This window comes from Lagopus leucura, unplaced genomic scaffold (genome assembly GCF_019238085.1).
Source record: "Lagopus leucura isolate 7727_CA_CO unplaced genomic scaffold, USGS_WTPT01 Super-Scaffold_100016, whole genome shotgun sequence".
Classification (NCBI taxonomy): Eukaryota; Metazoa; Chordata; class Aves; order Galliformes; family Phasianidae; genus Lagopus; species Lagopus leucura.
In genome coordinates, this window is record NW_024962270.1 from 14,044,923 (window position 1) to 14,072,228 (window position 27,306).

General features: G+C 40.1%; 1 long non-coding RNA gene across 1 annotated transcript; it reads right to left on the reverse strand.

The window, feature by feature from the left end:
- Nucleotides 1–6,063: 6,063 nt before the first annotated feature.
- Nucleotides 6,064–26,782, reverse strand: LOC122183103. The gene is made up of 3 exons (XR_006180094.1): nucleotides 26,760–26,782; nucleotides 11,356–11,403; nucleotides 6,064–6,267 (listed from the first exon to the last, which is right to left on the reverse strand). It is a non-coding gene; the product is annotated as an uncharacterized LOC122183103 (long non-coding RNA).
- Between the last annotated feature and the right edge of the window lie 524 nt (nucleotides 26,783–27,306).

Here is a 27,306-nt window from a genome sequence, read left to right on the forward strand (position 1 = left end):
GTAAATCTCTTAGCTATGGCTTTAAATCCACTTATATTCCCACTTGTCCATGACTTATGTTGGTTTCAGTGGGTGGCAATTCTATTTTTCTGACAGCATTTTATAATAAGAGATCTATCTTAAATAAAGAGGGAAATACATTCTGATTCCAACAGTGCACTCACAATGGAAACAGACTTCCAGCTGAAGACATCCTTGTGGATGTATTTTATTGGTTTCATAGAGCATCAGCCGTAAAAAATGAGTCTGTGGAATTTATCAATTAATTGACATCAGCCTGAGACAAATCCTGAGCACATCATGACTCAGCCTGCAGCAGCAGCCTCCATCTGCAGTGCTGTGGGATGCACTCTGCTGCCCGTACACCAGATCTTTATGCATAAATTTTACTTCTGTGAATGTAAATAGTTTTATTTTTAATTTTTACTTGCAAATGCTTTTAAGAGACTAAAAAATGTAATGTGTCAAAACCCAGTTGCTTTATATTTCTCTTTTTATGACGACTTCTTGTAATGACAAAGTGCCAAGCATTTAATTGGTATGACCCAATTAAGCAATACATGAAAACCTACTTCACTAAAGTTCATTGATGCCAGCCACCACTGCTGCTGCAAATGGCAAACACGTGGATTTATAGAATTATTGCTGAATGCTGAAATGTAATCAAAAGCTGAAATGTGAAAATATACACTGGAAAATGCAGAAAATGCAGCTGTTCTCCAAAGAGAGCTTTCCTCTCTTTTTCCCATCTCCTCTCCACCATTGCTAGTGCCCCAAGACCAAATGAATCTGCATTTACCTGCTGCTAATGGGTATAGGTGTCATGAGTACAAAGGCCTGAATTCAGTCATGAGGCTTTAACATCAGGCTGGATGTGGCTCTGGGCAGCCGTGCCCGGTGGTTGGCAACCCTGCACATAGCAGGGGGATTGAAACTAGATGATCTTTGTGGTCCTTTTCAACCCAAGGTTTTCTATGATTCTAGGAAATGCCAAACTGCTTACTTTCACACACACACAAAAAACAAAATAAAACAAAACCCTCCTCTAGGTGTCCTGTCCCATCCTGTGCCAGGCCGTGCAAATCTCCATGTTCCTCATTCTGTTCTTTTACTGTTAGGCTCCAAGGAATGTGCCAGATGTGACAGTACCTGATGGCATGGCACACAATGACTTCATCACCAGGTAACAACACAGAACAGCGCTAAGAAAAATGAAAGTTAGCTTGAAACAAAATTGCAAGGCAGCCAGTCTGAAGAGGAGTAAGACGCCTCCACCTTGGCTATGCCTGTGCTGGGAGCAAATGTAAGCGTCAATTGCAACAGCTATACAAGGAGGGTGGTGGTGAAGTGCAGTAGCATCCTTTGGACATCATTGTTCTGCATAGCCAGTATGAGGAATACAGCCAGAAGACTGGGAGCATTCCAGAGCCTGGGATGCCAGAGCAGTGTGCCAGCACTGTGGTGCCAACGCTGCAGCTCCAGCTCCAGATGAACTTTGAGATTCATGCAGATCCCAGGCACTCACCCACAGCAGCAAAAACTTATCCCCAAAACAATGAGATGGATGCACTGCAACACTAACAGAAACATGTCATTAAGAAGCATGGTTTGCTACTCTTTCCCTTTAAAATCCTTGATAGCATACTATCTCAGTAAAACCTGGGCTCCTCTCATTTGCTCCATTTGAAATTCTCTGTAGGTAGATCACACAAGGTATGACAACCTCTGTAAGACGAAGGAATAGCTCTTGGCTTTCCAGCACTGAAAGTAATGATAAGAATGACGGCAAAGCCTACAAGCAGGCTTATGGGACTGTATCTACCTAACGCTGGAATGGATTAGCATCTGCCCTGTCTGTTCTCCCCTTTGTGAATGTGTGGATTCACCACACTAGAGCCCATCCCCAGTATCCATCTGCTCCTGGTACTGATGATGCAGTGGAAGCTGGTCAGATCACGTCTAAGAAACCCTTCACAAATCACTGAGGATGCCCCGAAGGATAACACAGCAGTATTGGTACAAAGCACTAGGGACATGATTTCTTTTCCCTACAGGGTATGGGGATTGCAGATAAGGAGAGCACTGTGCTTTCTTAGGACTGCTCAGCATGCTACTTTGTTTATTTTGCTTCAATGAAGATGAAACAGATGCTATTTGTTGGTCAGTAGTGATGCTGTGACCAACACGTGCAGGCATGCATTGTGCGTAGGACTGGAGATTTCACCCTTCTTCCCACACAGCCCTCAGACACTCACGCTGGCTGTTTTTTTCTTTCACTGCTCCTGTTATCCACTGCTTTTCAAAGCAGTCTGCTTTTCCAGACCGCTGACATGAGGTGCTGCTCTGAGGCAGCAGTGAAGGTAACCAAAACCTTCAGGAAGGCCCACCACACTGTGCAGACGCATCGATGGGGTTCCTAAGGAGCACCCTGCCAGGATCTCATCAATTTCTGTGATTCATGCAAAGGACTGGCCTTGCAGGAAGAAGTGGAGGGAAGGAACCTAGGAAAATGGAAAACCGTGCATCTCTGAAAACATTTGAAACTTGCATTGGATACTGCCACCAAAGCAAAACCTTGAGCAATAGTTTCCCATTTTCCATCTTTATTTCTCTCTGTACAGGCATTCACAGCAGAAAATGTGCAATGATATTATGCCCCTGTCTTCAGCTGATAATGAACAATCTAGTAGATAGATATATAGCTGTCACTTTGCTTCTGGGATCCATGTCATATACTGAGAGGACATTACAGGGTTCCAGAACTGTGAGTTTGATATATGTAAATGTTTTCTAAGTTTTACTGACAATGAAAATTCATTTTGTGAGTGATACAACACTAGGACTGATGTCAGAGAGCATGATATTAACTTTCAGTCATTTTGGCATGCTGTTCTACTAGTGATGAGGCAAAGAACTTGATAAGCAGTCAAGCAACTTCTAATTTAATTTACAGCAAATCCTTTGACACAATGGCAAACTGAGCATATCCCAGCTAAAGAGCATATGGAAGTTCATTTCCCAGTTACATTTCTGGTGACATAGAGCAATACCAAAGAGCAAGTTTCCTGATTCAGCTCTGGAATAGATGTATCAATGTGTTTCAACAGAAACAGCTTTTGGAAAGCAACTAAAAATCACACATTTATGATCCACTGTAGGATTACTTACAAACGTAAGTCCTAACTCATCAGCCTTTAGAACACAGCGTATCTTGGTAACTTTATGTTCTTTTCTTGAATAATCCCATCAGCTGTGCAAATTTGAATGACTTTGTCTTCAAGTGGCATTTATATCATAATTCACTAAAGTCATTGTAAAACACAAAAGTCAGCAATTTTAGTCAATCCTTGCTTTGTTCAAAATCACATTGACCAGCTCCACAGCGGAGATCTGTCTGATTATAACTTTGTGCATCTGTTATATAAAATGGATCATACAATAATAATCAGTCACACACTTTTCTGCTCTCCCAATCTCTCCTGAAGAGTGTTAGGCAATTACCCTCCTATCACACTTGCTTTGTCTGACAGCAAACCACAGCTTTCACATGGGGGAAAAAAAGAATGACAGAGCATCATTGCTTGGACAAGATTCACAACTCCTGACAAACTGCCATGCAGCTTGAATTGCTCCATTCAGAAGTAGAGCTGCTCTCCCCAGCTCCCACAGCGCAGCAGACAACAGCACTTGCCATGGCACAGCACATGGTGCAGTAGCAAGAGTAAAGAGCTTCTTTTCCTCTTCCCATCTCATCAACCCTGAGGGAAGAGAGACTGAGATGCACAATGAAAACAGACGAGCTTCACAACAAGATTTACACTTACAAAATCCCAATTTAAAATTGGACACTAAGCAACAGCATGAAATTCAACAAAAGCAAATGTCAGGTGCTGTGCCTGGGATGGAGCAATGCCAGACCCAGGTACAGATGGGAGAGGAGTGGCTGAGGAGCAGCTCAGCAGCAAGGGAGCTGGGAGTGCTGCTGACAGTCGGCTCAGTGTGAGCCAGCAGCATGCCTGGCAGCAAATCACATTTTGGGGTGCATTAAACCCAGCATAGCCAGCAAGATTCTCCCACAAGAGTGTGATCTCCGTTATATAAAATGGATGATAAGGTCCCTAAAAGCTTCCAGAAGAAGCACCAAAACTGGTACAAGGGCTGGAAGGCATGTCCTGTGAGGAGAAGCTAGGACATTTGGGTTGTCTGGTCTGGAGAAAAGGAGGCTCCGAGGTGACCTCATTGCTCTGCAGCTTCCCAAGGTGGAAAATGGAAAGGGAGCTGCTGAGCTCTGCTCCTGGGAATTAAAAGCAGGATGCATGGAAATGGCACAAAACTGCACCAGAGGAGGTTTAGACTGAACAATAGAAAATTTTCTCCCAGGAGGGTCTTCAAGCACTGGCACAGGCTTCTTTGCAAAGCGAAGATGATTGCCCCAAGCTGCCAGTGTTCAAGAGGCATTTTGATAATGCCCTCATAAATGTGTTTTAATTTTTGGTTAGTCCTGAAACAGGCAGTTGGACTAGATTATCAGAAAAATTCCCTTCCAACTCTATTATTCTATTCTGTTCTAAAACTAAAAGCACTTTCAGCAGGACAGGAATGTGTTACCTGCAGTTTAAAATCACAGTTTGAAAAACGAGGATCAATGCAAAACAGTCTGAGTTTCAGTGAGACTTTTGGCAAAAGATCAGTAAATTGGAGCTAGGACATAAACCTATTAGCAATCTAGTTCCACACTAGGCTGTAAATGTCACAAAGCTCATGCAGTCATTAGTCATCCCTGTGCACACTACATACACACACAGGATAGAAAAGAGATCTTATGAACACCTATCTTGAACATCAGCATGGATACAAATATCATCAGTAATAGGGGATAGCAGAGTAAACTGGGCCCAATACATACAGGAACCTCCCAAAACTATTTCCCCATAGCTCAGCTATGAAATACCACTGGCATTTATATAAATTCAATTATTATTTTTAGATCTTGGTGATTTTCATTGCCTTTGTACTTGAGGAATCCAGATAAACAGAACCTAAATGCTGAAATGCTTTGAGAAAAGCAGTTGACATAAGTTTACTAGCCCCAGGTTGAAAAATTAAAAGGGCTGGAGCAGCAGCTAAGCATCCAGAAGTTAATTCTCTGTCAGCATACATGAATGCAGCTCCACTGGGCAAAGAACGTTCCCACCAGTCCTGTGACTGCTGATCTGAACAGAATCATTCTCGTATGGTTTACTGCAGAAACAGCCTGGCAGTACCGACCCGGTGCTCTTGCAAAAGCTAAAAGTGAGACAAAAGATCACAGCAGACACACTCATGTCCTGATCTGTCTTCACAGCCAAAACTGTGCTGGTAGCTACTACCTCTATATGCCATATCATAGTCTCTCCCACAGACCTTGCATATTATCTGCCCTTTAACTGAGTCATCCAATTCTCCATTTGGAAAGCACATCTCCTTTGTGTTCGTTCAGGAAGACAAATACACTGCCTGAGTCATTAGGATTTTTCATGTGGTCTCGTCTTAATGTTCCAATACTCCAGTTTAGACAATATCCACTTGGAGGAGTTCTTTGCTCAGCAGCAGGAAAGAAAATAACCTGACTCCATAATGAAAACCTCAAAAACATCCCAAGTACTAAAGGGTAATGAGACATGGCCCTGATTGATTGTCTAATAACCTTTATCTAGATACTAATGAATGTAATAAATTGTGAGATTTATGTACAGTCTCTGCTCACAGACCATCTTTTAAAGTACCTTCATGGAGAACAGCAAGTTGTGATGTGACTTCCAGCTTCAGTTTCACCAGGAAAAAAAAAAAAAAGACCTGTATAATGCATAAATTTGAACTGATGATCAATCAGCTGAGACATTACAGTGAAACAGTCTAGGGGAATAAATTTGCATTAAAGTTTAAGTATTATTGTGAAAAAATATATATTTAAAATTTCAGACATACTTTAGAGGTCACAAGAGCCAGCAAGAATGCTCAGTTCATTTTATCGTCATCATTATTTATTACAATCTGATAATTTATTAGTTTCTTAAAACCCAGACGTAATATCTCAAGGTCTTCTTATATCACAGAACCAAAGAATCATAGAATGGCTTGGAAGGAGACCTTGATGTTCACCCAGTTCCAACGCTCCCGCTGTGGGCTGAGTTGGCTAGTCTGGAAGATTCTTCCTCTACATGACCAGCAGCCTTCCCCCTGCTGAAAGGGCTCCTCACAATCCTTTGCCTCTTCACAGGTTCCTAACTAAACCAAAGAACACATTCAGAGTCTATCAAGAAGCTTCTCCTTTTTCTCCCTCCAGCTTTTCTGCTCCTGTGATTTTATAGGATGGTACTCCGCAGCCTCCACCCTTTGTTTTCTGCTTCTGCAGCTTTATTTCTACTTTAGGCACACTTCAAAAGCTGTGCCAAAAGAACGGTGCCATGCAGAAGTGCAGTGCCACGTCTCCACTCTGCCTGTTTCAAACAAGACGGAGGGATTGACAGAAATCTTAGTGTACTTACAACTTGGAAAAGAGAATTAAAAGTCACTTTGTTGCCTATTCAGGCAGCTGAATTGCCAAGAAGCCCTGAGCTGCCACCAGCAGTTTCATTCTGTGGGTATACACTGCCAAACATTTCTGTGTTCAGACCTGCTCTCACTTTTCAGAAAGGAAGGAGCCCACTTTTTCCCTTTTTGCTTCCCTCATTCTCTCACTGTGCAGTTGCACTTTTAGTATGCAATTTTCTAGAAGAAGAGTATGGAAGTACCATTTAAAATGTACAGTGTGGTCTGCTTTTGGATCTGGGATCAGAACTGCAAGGAATTATCGTGGACTTTAACATGACTCCATATCAAGGCCTCTGAGTGTTACAGAAATGTATAAATAATACAGTTTGGGATCAGAATTTGCTAATAACACTTTCTACCAATTAGGCTTCCCAAATTTGGAAAGTGGGACTGTGAGGCAAGCTATTCTCTGGGTGCCATTTGAACTCTTTCCCCCTTATATTTTGTTGTAGAATTAAGAAATAACAGGCAAGGGATCTGGGATAAAAGCAGGGCAACCTATATGGAAGCTTCCATTTGGATTGGCAGTGTTCATATTTGAGGGCAGAATCCAAGTTCTTACTTTTGTGTGTGTGTTATTTGACATGTCTGTGACTATTTAATTCCTCCACTTCCTTAGGGCAGCGACTTCTGGCTAGTTTTAAGGGGTTCTGTAGCTAAAGAGGCCTTCTCCTCCCCAAGGCACAATCTATATGTTTCTCCAGTTTAGGGAAAACAGACCAGTCCCAGTGTCAAACTGCAGCTGATCAGCAGGCAGGTGTGAAGGAAGCACAATGTGCTCTGGCCCCATCCCTCCAGCCCAGGGATGCTTGCCATGCCAGAGAGAACCTGGCAGCTCCCCCAGGCAATGGCTGTGCTCCAGGCTCATTCAGCAAACCTGGGGGCAGGATGAATCCAGCAGGACAAAACTGGGTCCAAAATGCTTGGGTGGCACTGATGGTGGCAAAGTATCTCATGAGAAAGCACTCAATGTGATATGCTAAAAACAAGCATTCACTCACTATTGCCATGAAAAGATTCTCTGTGTCTGGGGATCAGTTCTAACACCAGCTATTTCCAAAGAATACCAGCTATCACTTTCAGTATTTTCACTGTAAAAATAATTTTCCTACACTCTACAAACCTGAAAGAAATCCTAAACAGCTCCCAAGAAACTGAAACATCTCAGATGAAGGCAAGAACAGTAACACCTATAAAGCATATTTGTAGCAGCACTTAATGAACCATCAGGGCCTAATCCTCATTTAGATTGTGCAAATATGAACGGCCTTTTGCTTCTTTTTATGTTAGCATCGTTTGCCAGCTAAAATCAATGTCAGTACAAATGAGCAATGAACAAGGGAATGTGTCCAATATTGTCTCCATTTTAAGATTCCAATGTTGATTTTTCAACTTTCAGAAAGACTCAATATAAATTTGCAGTATCTTTGTGGCAACATCCTTGCCCATGACTATAAATATTCATAGAAACAGTAAGAGAAAATGCTTTGCTTTTCCAAGGACAATTGATCCTCCTGCAGAATTTACTTATTTGTATTATAGATCATCCAGTTTTTATTCTTTGAGAGAGAACGTTTAACAACTCTTAGCATGTGATGGTCTCCACATGACTTCCCATTCCCCGTGTTGGGAAGAACAGAGCATTTGCACAGCATTAATAAAGAATGCCTGTTCAAAATTGAAGAGAAACAGTTCCACAGCAATTAGTCATTAGCAAAGTGCAGACATGCAGCCTCACCAGCAAGCATCTCTGAATATGCAACCCTGACAGTCTTTTCAATAGACCTCTGCTTGCACTCTGCTTCTCCCGGTCACCAGAGAACAATAGCTATGACTAATTCAGGTTTTGAATGCTGCCCCTGCAGCACTACAGAATCTGCAGCACAAAAATAACAGATGTGCCTCGAGAACAAGTCTCACAGGTGCAGCTAGAACCAGCAATATGTGAGAAAACCCAAAGCTTGCTCCTATCAGCAAAGTTACAAAGGAGACCTTGCTGAGGAAGGCAAAACTCATCCATCACTTCTTCTAGCAAGCAGTACACAAAGACCCAGTTTTTTCCAATTTCCTTTCTCTTTTGAAAGCTTGAATAGCAAAAAATATTTGCTAGCTATGAAAATGTTTCCATGAAAGAAACTCAGATACTGGTCTAAATGAAGAGCATTATTAATGTTACTCCTAAAAATCCCATACCAAAAGCTATTTCCATAGCTGGAAACCTCCGGTTTTTGACAGGTTTATTTTCTAGGGGCACACATAATATGCAAATTAAACAAGTATACAAATAATAAAATTTTATTTAGAGGTAAAAAATAAAGCTGATATTCAAGTCACATTTAAGATGCAAATACTGTCCTCTCAGGACTAGATAATTTCAAACTGCAAAATGATTTTGTTTATATTTCCCTCAATAAGCAAAGTATAGAGGAGCAAGAAACAAATTTTGCATTTTATAGCTTCTAAACAAGTGCACCTCTGTCTAAAAACAGAACGTAAACATAAATGTACCACACACTGCAACTTCAATTACAACTGTTAAACAACAGAGCTCTGAAATAGCTGCTCTAATTGCCAAAATATGCCATGCCTAGCACACCACGTAACACTACCAGCATAAATACCATCTCCTTCAGCTTCACTCATACCGCCAATCTTGCTGTATTCAAACCACATTCCACAACAGCACTTTCCAAGCTGAGGATTTTGCCTTTCTTTTACTTTCAATAAACTCACTGGCTAGGAAGTAAAATGATAATAAAAATAATATACAAAGACATAATATTAATTAATTAGATGTCCAATAAATTTTTAGTAATGGGCACTGCAAATTTAGTTTCATGCTGTTGCTAAATATCAGAAGAAACAGAGAATCTCTGAAATTCTCTATGTTTCTATTAATTAATGCTCTACATAAATGAAAGGAGTTAAGGCATCTGTCTGGTTCATACATTAACCAGAGATTCAGTGTTCCTGTCCCATCTGATCTACAATGATTGATTTAATCTTAACAGCAACCATTAACTATTAGGGAAGCATTACTTTAACAATGTAGATACACATGGGTGTCAACTGCTCAGCGACAGTGTGCCCTGTATAAATAATAGGCTCCGAGCTAGATTCATCAAAGAGAGCAGGAAGATGTCTTGGAAGAGAGAGAGGGAAAATGAATTCGATGAATCATGTAAGTGGCAGCCTGCATCTTGAGAACAGTTCTCCATACTGTGATTATGAATGTGTTACATGCAGAGTTTCGTCAGCAATTGCTGAAGAGGAGTAAGATGCTCAGGAGCAGCACAGTACGTTGGTGAGCACAGCACGTGGGAGGCTCTGATTCAGGGCCCAGGAACTCTTCCAAATGGCCCCAGTAGGACCTATAGCAAAGCACTATCGGAAGAAGGAAGGAAATGCAGGACTTCAGATGTGCTTCAGGGTAATGATGGTGCCACAGCTCGCTGATTACAGGCCAGGTCTGCCACAGGCCAGTCCCCTAGCCAGCCCAGGCCACAGTGAGAAAGTGATTTGGAAACTCAAGAGCCACTGAGGAAGCGCTGCTGTGCTGTCCCAACACTGATGGGGGCTGACTGTATCATACAAATAGCAAACATCATCGAGTGAATCCCCACTGCTGCTTCAGAGCTGATCCTTTATAGGCAACCCACACACTGAGTCGTAATTACATATGTCATTCACTGAATAATTTCAAATTAATGAATGTGTTCATGAGTATTTAAAGTGCTTTCACAGACCATTCACACACAGAAAGAGCTTCAGAAGCGCCACAAGAACTATGGGGAAACAGGCTTTCACTGTGAGTGCATTTTATAGTTGAAATTCACACTGATTCTTTGCCAGGCTGAGAAGGAAATTTTCTCAGCTGGATTTAGATTATACACAACCTCAGGTTATCAGGGGGCCTAAATGAAGGGCATGCCATCAACGTGAACAGAAGGACAGAAGTTCATCACTTGGCCGCAAGTGTGGCCCTGTATGCAGAGCCATAGCTCCAGGGGAAAAGACTTTACAACAGCTTCCTCCACAAAGCCCTGCCGAAGCAGCAGCAAATGCCTGCTTCAAGAAACCATATTTCATTTTGTTCTCATATTTTCTGCAGCTGAAAATGAACTGGGATAAAGCAGACTACCAATTAAGTCTAAATAGTTTAGATGGAACAGGCTTTGGTATTGCAGACTTCTTAGATTCTTTGTTGGGGTAGAAAGTGAAGTACTTGAGGCAGACCTCAACTTCTGTCACTTCCAGACACTGCACAGCTGTGTGTCCAGGAGGCTATGCCTCATTTTCAGATATGCACCTCATCAAATAAATCCAGTGCAGTTTCTGGAATTGATTCTTAACTATCACAGTGAAAACCAAATCAGAAAAGCCAAAGCAGTTGCCACTGTTGCCAAGGCAGAAAACAGAAGCTTCCTAACCCTGAGACTTCCTTCTCTTCTCCATCTACCCTTGGGAAAGTGAAAGCAACTTGAGATCTTAGCACTTCCAAAGCTCTTCCAGATGTACCCAGAGGCCAGCTCTACCTTGAATCATGGAGCAGAAGTATGCAGGAATGGAAATAATCTCCTAAGTAACTAATTTTGTTTCCTCTCCCTCACAAGAAATCATGTTGTCATGCTGCTCTCCCTTCAACAGTTGGACCCAGGCCTGGGGAGCTGGAGACAAGCCTGCACCACTGGTGAGGAAATATCCTTCCACCATGACCAAATGTGTCTGAAGAGCCCACAGGAATGTGTCAACACTGATAGACAGGCAATGCATAGAACTCACCTTAGAAAAGGAAGCAACTTCTCAGAGGCAATGGAACATCTAAATATGCTAAAAATAAAAGGAAAAATCAGTAGAAGTAAATTAGGAGTATGGAAAGTGAAAGATTCACTATTTTTTGATAGAGCCTTCTACAAGAGGGAAATCATAACCGTTAACATCCCTTCCCCACTAATCTCTTTCTCTTCCTGACTGCTAAGGAACAACAAAAGTCCATGCAATTTTGCTGACCATCAGACATCACTTCGTTTTTCATACAAGCACCACAAGACAGGAAATGGGATCACCTGTATTTTGAATGTAACTTCTCCAAACCCGACACAGAACATTCCCACATGACAAATGTTAAGGCCCTGTGCAGTTTCTAACTGCTGATCTAGCCTGCACAGTACACTTGAAAAGCTGACAAATCATAGAGATTTTTCACAGACAATGCAGTTGCTGCTGTGACCACAGCTACATCAGCTTTAATTTTAAACCACGCATCCTTCTCTTTAATTTAAACATCCCCTTTAGTGCAGAATGACAGAACTGTACAATACAGCTGGCCTAGGTTTATTAAACTTCAGTGCAATGTGTAGCCAGTCTGACTAGTTGGTTTGACATTGATATGAACTGAAAAACATGCTGATTTATTGTATCTGGGTCTGAAGGTGATTGTTTATTGTCACTGCCACACAGATGCAAAAACACTGCCTGGGGGAGAATGTATCAGCTTGCAAACAATATAACAAGAGAAAAAAGTATTTCTCAAAAAACATAGCAGACTACTTGTGATATATCTGGGATCTTTGCTGAACCTGCCGCTGAGTAAAATGGCTAAATTTAACAAAACAAAATTAAAAATAAAACATTGTGTCATCATGCGCTCAATTTTGGCACTTAAAACTGATTTAGCCAATACTTCTGAATGAATCACACTGTCCTTCTTCCTTTCATACTTGAGGAGAAACTGACCCAGGTTTCACAGGAACTACAAGCTGATTCAACACTATCCCAGATGTCTACAAAGGACTGACATGCAATTCCTGATGCAAATTGAAGTACATTGCTAGAAGTGGCCTAACTTTACATTTCAAGGAGATCCATGAGCACTGCAGTACAAATTAGGGATAGGAAATGTAAATAGCAAAAGAAATTTCACTTATCACCACTTCTGAAAGTAATCATGAAAGAAAAGTGCCAGAAGACAGAGAGCATTTTCACTTTCTTTCCTCATTTTTTTAAGCTGTTAACCTAGACCAGAGCAAAAGATGACATTCAGATCCTCCGAGGGAAGAAAAAAAAGAACTAAGAGTTCATCCAGTGCTATTATTCAAACACTCCCGCATCCATCAGATGAAGCACAGTTCCACCAAGCTGGAGTTTCTCCCTGAGTGAGTCAAAGCAGAGGCAGCAGCACACCAGGGCAACCTGGCAATGCAGGTGTGGTGCCTGGTTGCCTTCCTCCTATCATATGACACACAGCAGGTACACAGCCAGGAATGCTGGCAAGGTGAGGGAAGATGGTCACATCCATGTCACCTTCAGAAATCTGCTCTTGAGACCAAACTGAAATGTTTCTCTGGCTTGAAGAAGCTTAAAAATTAGAGAGTTGTTTGGATATATCCACAAACAACCACTGACTTGTGGGTCAGAGCATCAGATCCTTTTATAATGTTTAGGTTTTATCAGAGAATAAGCATTATTCAAAAACATAATCATAGAATTCAAGTGGACATCTGAATTTTGACTGAGAAGTACTGCAAGCTTAGAAGGATTCTGAGCTAAGATTTGATGACTAAATAAATGAATAAAGTTATCTCTTTGTGGCTGTTAAGTTGATTACTAGATTTTTCTATCACACAGCCCTAGTTCTCAGCATACTCACACACAGAGTAACAGATTTGCCCTCACCAGTGCCGTTAGTGACCTTGTCCCTTGGCCTGAGCACTATGTACACAGAGTGCCACCTGTCAGTGACCTTTCAATGTCACAGAAATAACTGAAAGGAAACAAGCAATCACCTTTTCAACTGAAATTTCATTTGCAAGCTGTAATTTTGATGTGAAAAAATATACATTTTTGGAAGTCAGGAAGAAGGCAGAACACCACCTACTACATGGATGTCATGATGACTTCTATCCAATCATTCAGTCAACACATTCTCAGGAACACTTATCATCATCTCTTTCCTCTTCCTTTTACTGATCTTACAGTGTAGTAAAAGAAACATCTGTGGAAAAACAAATGTAAGAGTGATTGCACATTCAATCATAGAGAAGTTACATGTTGCTATCCTACAAAATCAACTGTAATGAAACACTGAACCAGGTCACCAGGGCGTAATACTTGTTGTTGTGTGATCAGTACAGCATCCATCTCTGTCAAAGGACCAAGATATCATAAGTCTCTCAGCTCAGATGTAACCACATCTTACAAATCTACCATATCATTTGGAAACTTTGATGCTTTTCATGACTTCAAATGGCTTGAAAATATATCTTTAGTCCATCTTCACATCTTTTTGTGTGTAGATTTACAGATCTGTGTACTATTCATCTTTTCAAATCACCTTGTACACATAATGTATTGGTGATAGGGAGGGGACGGTTCACATCTCTCAGTCTTTGCCAGTGATTCAGACATGTAGGTATAAGTGACCAACTGGTCCTCATCCATGCTCTTTAGTGACTTCTTGGCATCTCTAGAGTAAAGATCATGAGAAAGAAGAAGGTTTCTTGGGATTGAAAACTCTGCATCATGATGGCATAATCCTACCAAAATGGAAGATGTGAAAAATAATAAAATAAGGAAAATAAAATTTCAAAGGCTGTGGCTAATTCTGTCATGGCTCCCTGGATTAAATGACAATTTCTGTGCAATCCCTGAATTTAAATCCTACTTTCTACTTGGGGTAAATCAGGACTATGTGCAAAATTTTTCTATATTTAAACAAACAAAGCAAAGACAAAAGTTGACCAGCATTTGAACATTCTTTAAAGTAAGAAAGTCTGTGCATATACATAATTTCTGTTCCTTCATACTTCCCAGCATGTGTAAAGCAAGTCCCTTCCAAGTCTCTTTTTGCCTTACATTAGCCGAATTTAATTGTAAGTGCTAAATGAGAAGTCTCAGAGTCTCTCAGCTCATTAGAGTAACATGCACCAAAAGAGTTAAGCAGGTAACTGATTTTATCATCATTTTGTACCTTCAAGCTTATTTTAATGAGAACAGATCCACTTTCTTAGTAAATTCATAAATAACTTTCCTCATAATTAATTGTCTCTCCATGAAATTTTAAAATGGATTTGAATTTGCCAGGAACAGGCTGATTTCCTTTGTAATTAACTAATGTATCAAAAGGGATCATTTATAATGTCTGCGGTCAACATCAGTCAGCACTGTTACAGGGCGGCACAGTAGGGCATGACTAATGAACACATGATGGAATCAAAACTGACAGACAGAAAGTCATAAATCTTTAATTTGCATCCTGGACTTTGCATTTTATATGGGGATTTTGCCTCAAAATGATGCAATTTGCAGAGAAGCTACAGGAGTGAAGTCAATGTCAAACTTGAAACATGCAGACAGAAATTTCTGTCTTCAGAAAGTGGCTGGAGAATTTGGCACTGGTTCTCATAGGCTCCTTAGTTACCTGTGTGAGCAGAAACATGCAGGGACCAGGACCCATTCCACTTCCATCAGCAGATTCTCTAAAATGTCATGCTTCTCATGAATGCCCCTGAAAATTGGAGTATCGATTACATAATATACTACAGTGATGGGTGCTCTATAAATATCTAAGATCAATAGCATTCTCATCCTGCTTATCCTGGACAACAACAGTCTGCAACTCCTCTCTAAATATTGACTCTTCTCCTGTCTTAGCTGCTCTGCCTGACCCAATTTGTTCCACCCCAGTAACTCTCTTACTCCATATAACTTCCATATAACCACTCTTAAAGGTTGCTCAAGCATCTGTCACTAACTCCTTTATTGCAAGCCCTAGCAACTCTTTTCCAAGTCTGATTCCTCTATGAAAGATTATGAACTGGTTGCATTATCTCTCAGAAAATTAACACCAGTGTTCATTCAAGTCCTTTACTCCAGATGAAGGTTTCATTCACAGATCTGTGGCCAGTGCTCTAGAGGAAATCAACCTGAAAGACCACATCTGTCGTTATGGTGTTACATCAGCAGAACTGAATCATGGTGTGGGTGGGATGATGGCACAGTCACAGAGCTGTGCCTACGTCACATGGCCACACCATGCTCAGGGGAGAAAAAGGAGCTGTAAATCTCAGACTCTTCCTCAAATACTGTGATTTTGAAAGCTATTTTGAATAGCTATTATGCTATGCATATGTTAATTATAAAACAGAATGCACTAAGATCAGGTCTGTAGACTAAAAAGATGCCGAGGTCCTGATATCCATGTACTGCATGTACCAGGGTGTTTCACCCACTTCAGACTAGTTTTAGTCTGGTCCTATCCACTGAAAGCTCATTTGCACTTGGAGCACTGTATCTGTGCTCCCAGAGCATGTCTTCTAGTTTTTTTTTCATCCAGAAGCAATCCAGTTCATGAACTTCAAGACTCTGCCTTGATGCTGACCAAAGTTCATGTGGGCAGATCACCAAAAGACTAACTCCAAAACATACCCCTGACCCAGGTTAAAACCCACAGACATCTGCCTCTCACCCAAAGATGTCATCTAAAGAGGAGTATGGGGACAATCTCATCTTTCCACAGGTCATGTCACCAAACTCAGTGTATGCCAAAAGGTCCAAGAGCTGACCTGAGGGCTAAACATACATGTTTGAATGCATTTAGCCATGCCATGTGCATAACAATTCCTTTTTCCAGCAGAGGCCAAGGCACAGCACATTGCTGTGTTCTCCAGGCTCTGCCCTGCACTGTGCAGCCCCCCAGCTGGGCAGTCACAGAGCTTTAGACACAGCTTTGGGGAGAAGGGCAGTCATTATTAGAGGTGCAGGCAGATGTAATGGTAGGAAAAAAGGGGGACAAGTACAGTCTCATCTTGACATCAGATCCAATCATTTTTATAGGCCTGTTTATGCACTTGAGATAAGCAAGTTCTATTGCACTGAGCTTCGTTCTAACATTACATGAGAGCACTAATGCAAACGCCATAGAAAAATTTGCACATCCATTCCTTACTTAGTTTTTCTTCTAGTATTTCTTACCCCTTATCCAATCTGCCCATGCATTCCTGACTTTTCAGAATTATGGTAGAATGCAACCTTATTATCGCAGTCAATACTACTATTAATAGCAGATCTGAGTAATATCTTTCTGGCATAAAAGTTGTTTTTAGGACCACATGGTGCTAGGCCTAGCCTACAAGCAGCTACCGAGTCTGGGCAGAGATGTTTGGAGTTTAAACACCATGTGGAATGAGCGAAAATTAACCAGGAAGCACACAGAGGGGCAGGAACACTGCCAGGATTAAGAGAAGGCATTCCCTCAGATTTGAGCCATGCAACAAATGAAGGAAAAAGGCTTTGGATTAGGGTCTATTGTGTTATATAGCAAGTGCTCATTTTAGCTCTGCTTGTTTCAAAGGTAAAATTTTGGTTATGAGCAACCGCCTTCTTTATAAAAAGCAATCATTCGAAGATGGTGAAAAGGAAGATGATTTCCACTTTTGGGTAGCAAAGCTCTCCCAACATGAGGATTAAACAACGTCTGTGATGTGAGAATTCCACAGTGTAAATACCAAGAAACTACTCTCCTTATTAAGCAAAATTTATTCCTAATAGTAGCAGCTTGTTTACATGGCAACATGCCGTATTTGCAAAGCTCTTTTACAAATATCCTCAATGGTTCCAAGCTGCAAGCAATCTAATAGAAATGTATTCTACAATCTACATGCTAAATCATCCTTCTGAAGGTCATGTTTTTCCACCTCATTGTGTTTGAGTCAGCTTTGGTAGATGGCCATATTTCCTGAGACTCAGTGCCACAGAGAGTGAAATAAGGGGAACGTTTTGGCCTATGTACAAAATATTTTTGCTTTCAGGGGCTTAAATGCTTTTAAAGCTGCTTTGAATCTTGCATAGGGCAAGTAATAACGAAGCACATAAAGAGCACTGAAAAAAGCCCAACAACTAGGTGAATCTGCCCTATTACTCTGCAATAGAAGACCTTTTTTACCTACTGTTTTCAGTAATTTGAAGACTAGTTCAGTGCCAAGGAACTCAGCAACACTTTTGAGAGAAAGGATGCATCTCAGCACTTTTTTATATTATTATTTTACTGTTACGAGCCATCTCCTTCTGAGGCACAAAGAGGAAGAATATCAACTTCTGTACTTAATACTCATTTCAGAGCACAGTACCTAAAACATTCTGCACTTCAAAATCACATATATGTCAACTCAAGTTTAAGATATCTGATTTTCATTTACAGTATCAGTATTTCTCATTTTAAGTCTTTTATAATCTATTTAGCCTTGTCTCCAGAAGTATATGATGTGTGGTTTCTAAGACCAAAGAGACACCAATATTTCTTTTCCATGTTTTCACCTCTAAAGAAAACAATATATTCCATTAAGGCTCTAATTCAAAATCTCTGGAACTCAATAAAGAAATCTTTATTTACAATTTGTATCTAAGAAAACTATCTGAAAAGTCAGGCTGAATAAATTGAATTGTTTCAGTCCAAAAACTAAAGTTTTCTATGTTTTTCTAACAAGAATTTTTTTAATGGTTTCAAAATATCATTTGTGTCAAAATTACATCTACATCTACATTACATCTACATATTATTGTCGGTTTGTTTATTAAGAATTTTTTCTATATTTCTATATTTTTCTATATTTCAATCACTTTGCAAGCCTAAATAACACTTGCTTATATAGCTCAGGTTACATCCAGTCCTACTCGAACCTAGGAGGTAATGTTTATTTACAGAACCATAACCAATACACGTGGCTGCCTGTGTCATTACAAAGTCTAACACAACCCGATGGTTGTGCATTCATTAATGTGAGAATTAATCATCCTTTAGCTCAGCACTGAAGAGAGCTAACTGAGAAATTAATCCACACAAGGAAATGGAGGGACTCAGTGCCCTGATAGATTCTCCCATGATTAAACCCTACCACAGCATCAAGCAGATGACTTCCAGAGAGCAACCAATTGCTCCTTGCAAGGAGATGAACCACAGAGCCCAGCTGTTTGTGTTACAGAGATCTCTTGAGAAGGCTACTACAGAAACGACAGGAAATGCACTTTGCAGAGATGCCTTTATCACACCACCAAAGGCCTGAAGATGCATTTACACATCTGCCCATTTTGCAGTTGTGATTATGGTATCAATGCAACACAGGTCAGCTCAGGTAGCAGTGCTAGTGAGGAAAGCACTGAGCCATTCAGGGACTTCACTGCCAGTATCCCTGACAGGTTTTGTGTGGTTCTTACCAAAGGATGGTTTTTCCTGCTCTGGAAAACTGTGACACCTCCATGAAAGTTACTTTGGTAAGCCTACATATACCTGGCATGCGTGCTCCTGTGGTGTAAGAAAACTGTTGGTTTCATGATACAATTCCCAGAAGTCTTGCCAAACCTTCTCCATTCAACCACAGCCCAGCAGAAAGCCATGCAGGACTCAGCACACCACTGTTCAAGTGACCACAAACTGCTGGAACCTAATGGCCATGGCAGTTGTGAGATTGGATTCAGTGAATACCAGGGTTTCAGGTGGCCTTCAAATTTACTAATTTACATGTAATCAGTCAATAATAATAATTCTGATGCTTTTTGTGCAGTTCCAAAGATTATTATATCCATTCGCCGTCTATGATTCATTTTGCTTCTTAATTCAACAATCTATTTTTAAGTACAACAAAAAAAACCTGCAATCACAAGCACCACAGGTGGACTACATTTTGAGAAGCCTACAACCTATTATTGCTATTAAATTTGCTACTTTTTCATTTCAAGAACTATCATAAACGTTTAAGAGAAAAATGCCCCTTAAAAGTCATAAACAAATAATGAGATTTTGCACTTATCTCAAAAGTAATTTTGAGATTGTATTGCTAAGCTCTTTAATTGTAATTGATTATGTTCAATTTGCCACACGTATTTAATCCTAGCATTCAGGTTGGCTGCCCTATTCTGACTGACCTTGACTACACGAGATGCAACACTTGTTGCTGAAATTGAACAAAATTGGTTCCCTCTTCTGAATGTTTTGAAAGATTAAGTGTGAAATTACAGCTTGAATATCAACCAGAGCAATACCAAGGTCATGCAAGTTAAACCTGAGCGCTCAGGATGTAATCAGGAAGCAGATGCACAAAAAAATTTTACTGTGTTTTCTTTAATCCATGAAGCACTTGACTTTTTCAAAGAAATGGAGAACAGCACAGGGAAAGCAACAGCAGCTTCTTGAAGCCTTTCAGGAAATCCACTAACCACAAATTGCCAAATACCCATGCCTTGGATTAAAAACCAGTTAAAAGAAAGTTGACAGCTATTGTGCCCAGCTTTGCTAAAAAAAAAAAAATACATCACTTAGCAACAGCCTAACCAATATCAATAGGAAGAGCCAAGACCTGCACTTCTAAGGCAAGCTCAGAAAGCTTTTATACAGATGTAAGGAAGTTATGGTAGGGCACAGGAAAAGCTAGGTAAATAAAGGATTAACACAGAGGGAGATATGACCTTCATTGCAACATAGAGATAACCAAGGAGTCTGTAAATTAACTAGTTGCAGCAGACCAGCAGTGTGAGCAGGACAGCACACATCTGAGCACAGACTGCTGCACTCTGCTTTGTGTGACACAAAAGCCAGAAAGACTCTGCATGAACTATGGATGGACGGCACAGAGCGGAGGAACACCACTGTCACGGATTTGGCTCTGTTGCACATCAAGAACTTCCTAATGCAACTGACCCCACTGGCCTATTTCCCTTGATTGTTGAGTAAATCAAGGCTAGGACTGCCTGTGGACCCCTAAGCAATGCTGCCGTGTACATCCTACATTCAGCTCCCACTAAAAAAAATTACCCAGAAGACTTCCAAATCTCAAATAGAGGTACAAAACAAAAGCTTATCCCTGATGCCCTCTTTTTCACACGCCTTCCCCAAACACCAACTCCCTACCTGATGCCTGCTTTGTGGGTGCTCTACAGGCTGTTGTTGAACTTCGTTTTAGAGAACTTTGTGTAGTGGTGGGACTAGGGCCAACAACAAGCTACTGAGCCATGAGAAGCCATGAGAGCCTAGAGAAGGATCTGCAGCCATTGGAGAGAAGTCTGTCCAAGTTGTACTACTTCTATTTCCACAGCAGGGATATCTGGAGACACAGGCGAGGACTTGAGGGCAGTGGGGTTCACGTGGCTCTCAGCAGGACGGGGTCTGTGCTGCTTCCTTCAGTTTCTCCCTTCCTTCAGGAAGGCCCTGCTGAGCCCCCCAGCTCAATCTCCCATTTGCAAAACTCAAAACTCTACATTTGCAACAGTCCAACAGAGCACAATGCAGAGATGAGTTTTGATCACAGACGAAGCTTTCTGCATTATGTGGATCAATACAATCAATGATAAATAGTATAACCAATTTGTGCACGTCTCTGCACTCAAGTTTTATAGTCAATATATTTAATATAGATCAAGAATTTCCTAGTATTTTTTATCCCTGTTTCTGACATTCTCTTCTATCTTTCTCCTATCAAAGCTACAGCGCAAAGCTCTGCAGCTGCTAAACCTGGTGCTAAAGAACATTTAGCTGGAAACCTCATTGCTCTGAAATCAAAAACATTTGATAAGGAATGGTAATCCTTACAAGCACAACAAATTGAGTGTAGCTTTCAAGTTCTACAAGTTTCTACAGTTGTATCAGCAAAGTCTCATTATATTTATTTTTTTCCTATAGATCTTCTTGCGCAGTGCGGTTCTAACAGCTAGCTGACATCATTATACTTTTGTAAAACATAATTTCTCAAGTTCAGCCTCAGGTCCTTAAAATCCTTCAGCTGAAGCAATCTTCCCTATTCTGAAAGTATATATTTTAGGATATGCTTTCAAAAATCAGAGACCACCAATATCTACAGATGAGAAAACATAACTTCCTGGTCTTGCATATTGCTCAGCTAGTAACCTCACACAAAGGGCTGTGATTGCCAGCTAATGGACACTGACACTGCAATTAGGAGCCCCAGTGATCCTGCTACCTTTCACATGTCCTTGCAGCATCAATGGCAATTAGCAATAAACTCCAGAATTCCTGGGCCCTCATTTACATCATTGCAACTTCATTAACTTAACTGAGCACCAATGGATGAATTACAGACAAAATTCAACACAGATAAAGTTCAGCTGTGTTTTCAGTGCCAGCCTGCTCAAACAGTGCCAGCAGTGCCACTTAGAAAGCAACAAGTTCATTAAGAAAGAAGGCATTTCTGGTGCATTTACGCTATAGACCAAAAGAATTCCCTATAGATGAAGAGAACTAAATGAACTACAGGAAGCCAGGCTTTGCTTGCAGTATTTACTTGATCAACATGCTATTTCCACTCAACCCTGCAAAATCCCAATAGAAATGGGTTTATGTGGAACTCTTCCAGACCACGAACAGTGCCTACTACAAATAGTTACTCAGTAGAAAATGCACTGAGCTTTTTCTTAGTATCTATTGAAAATGTTCAGCATGAAAACTACCTGTTTTCAAAGTAAATCAATTCTTCATAATACAAATTAAGGGTGTTTATATACATATGTATATATTTAAACACAGCAATCAGGCACTGGAACAGGTTGCCCAGGGCAGGAATCACAGCCCTGAGCTGCCAGAGGTATTCAGACATCACTCTCAGACTTAGGGTTTGAACTGCATGTGATGCTACGTGTGACCAGGAGTTGGACTCCATAATCCAGGTGGGTCTTTTCCAGCTTAGGATATTCTGTAACTTTTATAATATTGATTAGAATGTACTAGATAGTATAATGCAACATCTCTAGCCTATGATGAAGTCTGAAAAAGTAAACAAAATAATGAAAAAAAAAATCAGTAACTCATGTTCACTTGGTTTTGCATCATAATTTACCTTCTTACTAACATCAATAGCAATATACAAAGAAAGGAGACTTCCTATTTTTGAAAACTCCTGGCAATGCTTTCTTTATTAACATTTCTGCGTTAGAGCTGATGAATGACTGGTAATTTCATTCTTGATCTCTAATTCAGCATGAGAAATGGTCAATTTCTGAAGACACTTTGACTCCAATTTATGTGAAGTAGTTTCTGTTTACTGATCGGTAGTTTTTATTTCATATCATTTATATTCTAATTCGATTTTCTTCCCCTTTTGAATAGGGCTTATGAATTCATCACAAGGACCATGGGCAGTTGTGAAAACCCTCTTAAGACAGACACAGGTTAATAACCATTACGGATGCATGAAAACGTATCAGCTAATTTTCTACCTACATCATGCTTACAGGGAATTCAGACCTTATCAAATTTACTCCAGACCTTATCAAATTTATCTTACACCTATGAAACGTTAGGGGAAATGGGAGCAAAGAGCTAGAAAACTAAAGATGAAAGAAAGCATTCATGAAAAAATAATTAACATGCACAGTGATCTTCCTGCTTCTGGTTTCAGTAGCATTTTGCAAGATTAAGAAGTTCAGGACTTCATCTATAATTATCAAAACTGTTAATGGATAATTATTCAAGCAAGTTAACTGCCTCTGTTTGCTCTCTATCATTTTATCTTTTTTTTCCCTAACTTTGGTAAATAGCAAACCATTTTTATCTCCCTTCTGCAGCCTCCAGAACATGACAGGCTTTTAAGAAATGCCATCTCCTTATTACTTTGTCGTTTTCTGATATTTAACAAAAGACCAATATGTGCTATGTATTCTCTAAGCTCATCTTTTTATTATCTTTAAGAAAAGGATCTCTACTAATAAGCCTACACTGACAGACTACATACTGGACAATTCTTAAATGCAAGCTTTTAACTCTGACAAAGCATTAATTTCTAAAAGAAAATAATAATAATAAGTCTCCTATCGGAAAGAAAAGTAGAAATAGCAAAGCCACTTCTACAACTGACTGCCCTGTTCATTCCATATCACTGCCACGTGTTAAATAAGTGAACTTCCATTAAGCAGACTTACTATGAGCATAACAGCTGAAATCAATGAGATTAATTCCTGATTTCTATCAGGTAGCGGCCAGAGGGAAATCAGCCTCGTAGCTCAGAACAAGAGCATAAATGTGATTCCCAAAACTTAGACCTTGATGGTCTGCCTTGGGGGCAAAAATTAGGTGGATAAATCCACAGTGATTCCACTGCAAATTCCCACTGACTTTAGCAGTACCACACACAAAACACATGCATAGAAATTAATCACAAAACAGGTGCTGTAAATTAATCTCCCTAAGAGATTTTATTAGACAAACTAGTGAATGATTTTCCCTGTGCTCTTCAATAAAGCTGTAATTAGGGGTATATATTCCAAAAGCCTTTCAATGACATGCCAAATACTCCAATAACGCAAAAGTTAGTTGTTCAGAACAGGACAACTTTTTTTTTTTTTCAGTAAAATGTTTGGCTAACTCCAAGAACTTTTTTCCATCTTACATATTTTAGACTGCTTGTGTTGGCAGAGGTGACTAAAGAGAACTACAGTGTAAGAAATCAACAAGATTAGTGAAGCCTTCATCCTGTTTTGTGGTCATTTAATGAAAGGAGCTGCTGCAATTCTTCTCTTTTACTCATTCTCGCATTTATAGATGTGCATGGCAGGCTCTTCACATAAAAGGAATGCTCTTTTATGAAAGAAGGAATAAAACCTTTTCATTCACAGCTAAAGGGAAAAAAAAGGGATTTGGAGAATTTCAGATGTTCTAGAATACTGTAAGTACTTTAACCTAACATTTTTTGAAATGAACAGCTTCTGGAAGGACAGATAGTGCATCGCTAGTGAAAGAGGCTCACCACAGTGAACCATTTTACTCAGTTACAAGTATGAGGGCTGCTCCAAGAGCAAGGCCTCCTTTTTTATTCTGTTGGCCCACAACCTCAGAAGCAAATGTTGGTTGTATGGCAGTAGAGGTTGAACCTTCCCACCACTATCCTGTTACGTTTTGTTGCCATGTAACAGAAGGCAGCAAAGGGGCAGTCTGAATGGCTTCTGACACTGAAGTACACGTGAAGCAAAGATGTTGAACCGAATTCCTCCATGCAGAAGTAATTGCACCCATTGACATTCAGTGGCACTTGCTGGATGACCACTGACTTAATGGAGACCAAATAGTGAGTTTTAGCATAGCAAGGCAGTGGGTGGTGTGTTACTGCAGAGCTGACGGTGACATGAAAGACAAGCCACTTTCTGGACTACCTTGCAGAGTTTCACAAGTGCAGCATACAGGCTCAGTGAAAATACATAGCTCCTGATGATAACTACACTGCAAAAGAGTGTTTTGTAGCTGAGAACTTGCTCTCTCAAACTGTGTCATTATGCTGTTTGTATCCGTTGTAGTTTCTACAGAAACAAATAGGAGGCATTACTTTTGGAGCGACCTCCATAGATTGAAGACATATGCTGGCTAACTTCCAAGCCCACTTCTGAGCACCAGAAGAATGCTTTTGCAGCCTGTACAAATTCCATCCCATATGCAGACAAAAATGTGAGTTATTCAAAGCGCAACCCGTAATATTTCTAATGAAGACTGCAGATCCTTTAATTCAAAAGGTGTTCTAATGTTGTTCTTAATCTCCAGTAGAGTGCAATTCTTTGAGCAAAGTATTTAATGCACATTCGTCAACAAAATGTGACAAATTTAATTTTTTCAGTAAAATTCAGCAAAAAAAAAAATTTACAACTATGTATAAATTTGAACATTTCCTAACAGGAATCCAGGACGTAAATATAAAACATATTTTCTCTGAAACGTTCAAAATTAAATGAACCATTGTCTTTTGAATGAAAAAAAAAAAAAAAAAAAGACACATTTTACTTTTGAATTCATCAAAAGCATTGAATAATTTTGGGCTTTGTTCAACCTGAGGTTGCATTTTCACTATTTTGATGAATTACTGGTGAGATGAAGAACTTGAGTAGCCATCAGCAAAGACCTTTAATGCAAGTATTCAAGCTTAAAACTCAATGTAATACTATCTGATGTCATTTGTCAAGAATATGAGTACATACTAAACTGCTTGAATAAATTTTCTTCTTTACTGATTCAAAGCTTCAGTAGTAAAAGCATAAATAAAAGAAAAACAGAATTTTTTCTCCTGCCTACACCGCACTGGACAGTAATTCACTACAGGAATTATTTCCTTGGTACTTGGCAATATAGCAAGAGCCCACACAGATTAATTTACCAGTACCTACAATAAGAAAATGTGTCAACTATTTCTACACCTTAGCAACAATATTCTATGAAGAAATAAGAGGTTCAGGGGATTTATCTTTTTTTTTTTTTTTTTTTTTTAAAAAACATATAAAAACTTGTAAGAACTGCACCACTCTGAATGGTACAGATTAGGAATGTATTGGCATTCAGTGCATTTATTGTTAATGGCATTACAGAGTGACATTAACGTAACCAGGCATGGCGGGCCAAGCTCACTCTGGAGACTGGAAAAATGGTAATTGGGAGTACAGACTGTCAGCAATACATGACCTCAGCGTGAGAAGCCAACTGTATGCTCCATCACACCGACCTTTAGAAAAGGAAAGACTGGGAAGGCATTTGGGAATAGCCTCGGGTCTGCTATTTAACTACTCTAAAAACGTTGTCGTTAAGCCACAACAACACCTTCAATAAATTCATAGTGGGACTCCCTAGTTTATGGTACTACTTTTTCATTTATTTTGTCTTAGTCTCCTCTCTGTTATCGTTCAGTGCAGCACTCATCTAAGGAATGATAGAGCTCTCCTCTGAGCCACGCTCAGGCAGTGACAGCAGCAGCAATAAAGAATGCTGTAGAAAAGAATTTCCTACACGCACCCCCTAGCTCTATTCAAGAGGTGTTACATTCATGGTGAACTTTATAGACAAGCACCCTGAAGGAGAACGTACCATCAAAGATCTGGGCAAACTTCACACAGGTTTCAGTTGCTGGGACTGCACCCAACAGGGTTATAAAGGGGTATAAAAATCTGTGCATTAAGCACAGCCTCTTGTCTTAGTGCTTTTGTGCTTAACATTGCCCGAAACGTTACCTCTCATTTGTCTTTCCCCTCATTCCACACTTTGGGATAAGGCAGCAGAAGATCTGAGAGCACCAGCTTGCACACTGAAGAACAGCCACCCTTCCCCAGGCTGTTCCTTCCTGGTGCATAACCAAGATGTTATAATTGCAATATAATCAAAAGAGGAAGGCAAAAGCAAACAAGGATCACAAAAGAGAATAAGTAGAAGAGCTTACCCTTGGGTTGAGCTCACTAGAAGATACCAAAAGAGGAGAATCTCCAGAAGAGACCCTTCCCCTCTGGTAGCCAGCTCTTAAATAGGTCCAGGAGGGCTGCAGCCTGGCTCCACCCCTTCCGGCAGCACAGGTGAATTGCCTTCACCTGTGCTCCTCTGGCTGACTCAAGGCTCACCTCAGGTGATCAATCAGAGGTTCAGGCCGTGACTCAGCAGTTCCCATACACCTGGGGATTAAGGGCCCCACAAAGGCACATATGCAAAGAGATACTGCTGCTTTATTGTGTTGGCTTTTTTTCTCCCTAGTCTTCTGTTTAAATTGTTCCTTTTTATGGCTTTCAGTAGCATAACCTTGAAGAGTCTCTTCATCTTTAAGCTGATTAAAAATATTTTTCACACCCAGTAAGCAAAATGCAACTTCATGCTATGTGTACTTAATGGAAGAAATATGCTTTACATGCTTCATTAAGTTATTTGTGAAATTGCATTAGTGCCATTCCATTAGTATACCTCTCTCAGCTACATCTGTGGTCTGTTTTTGACAGGCA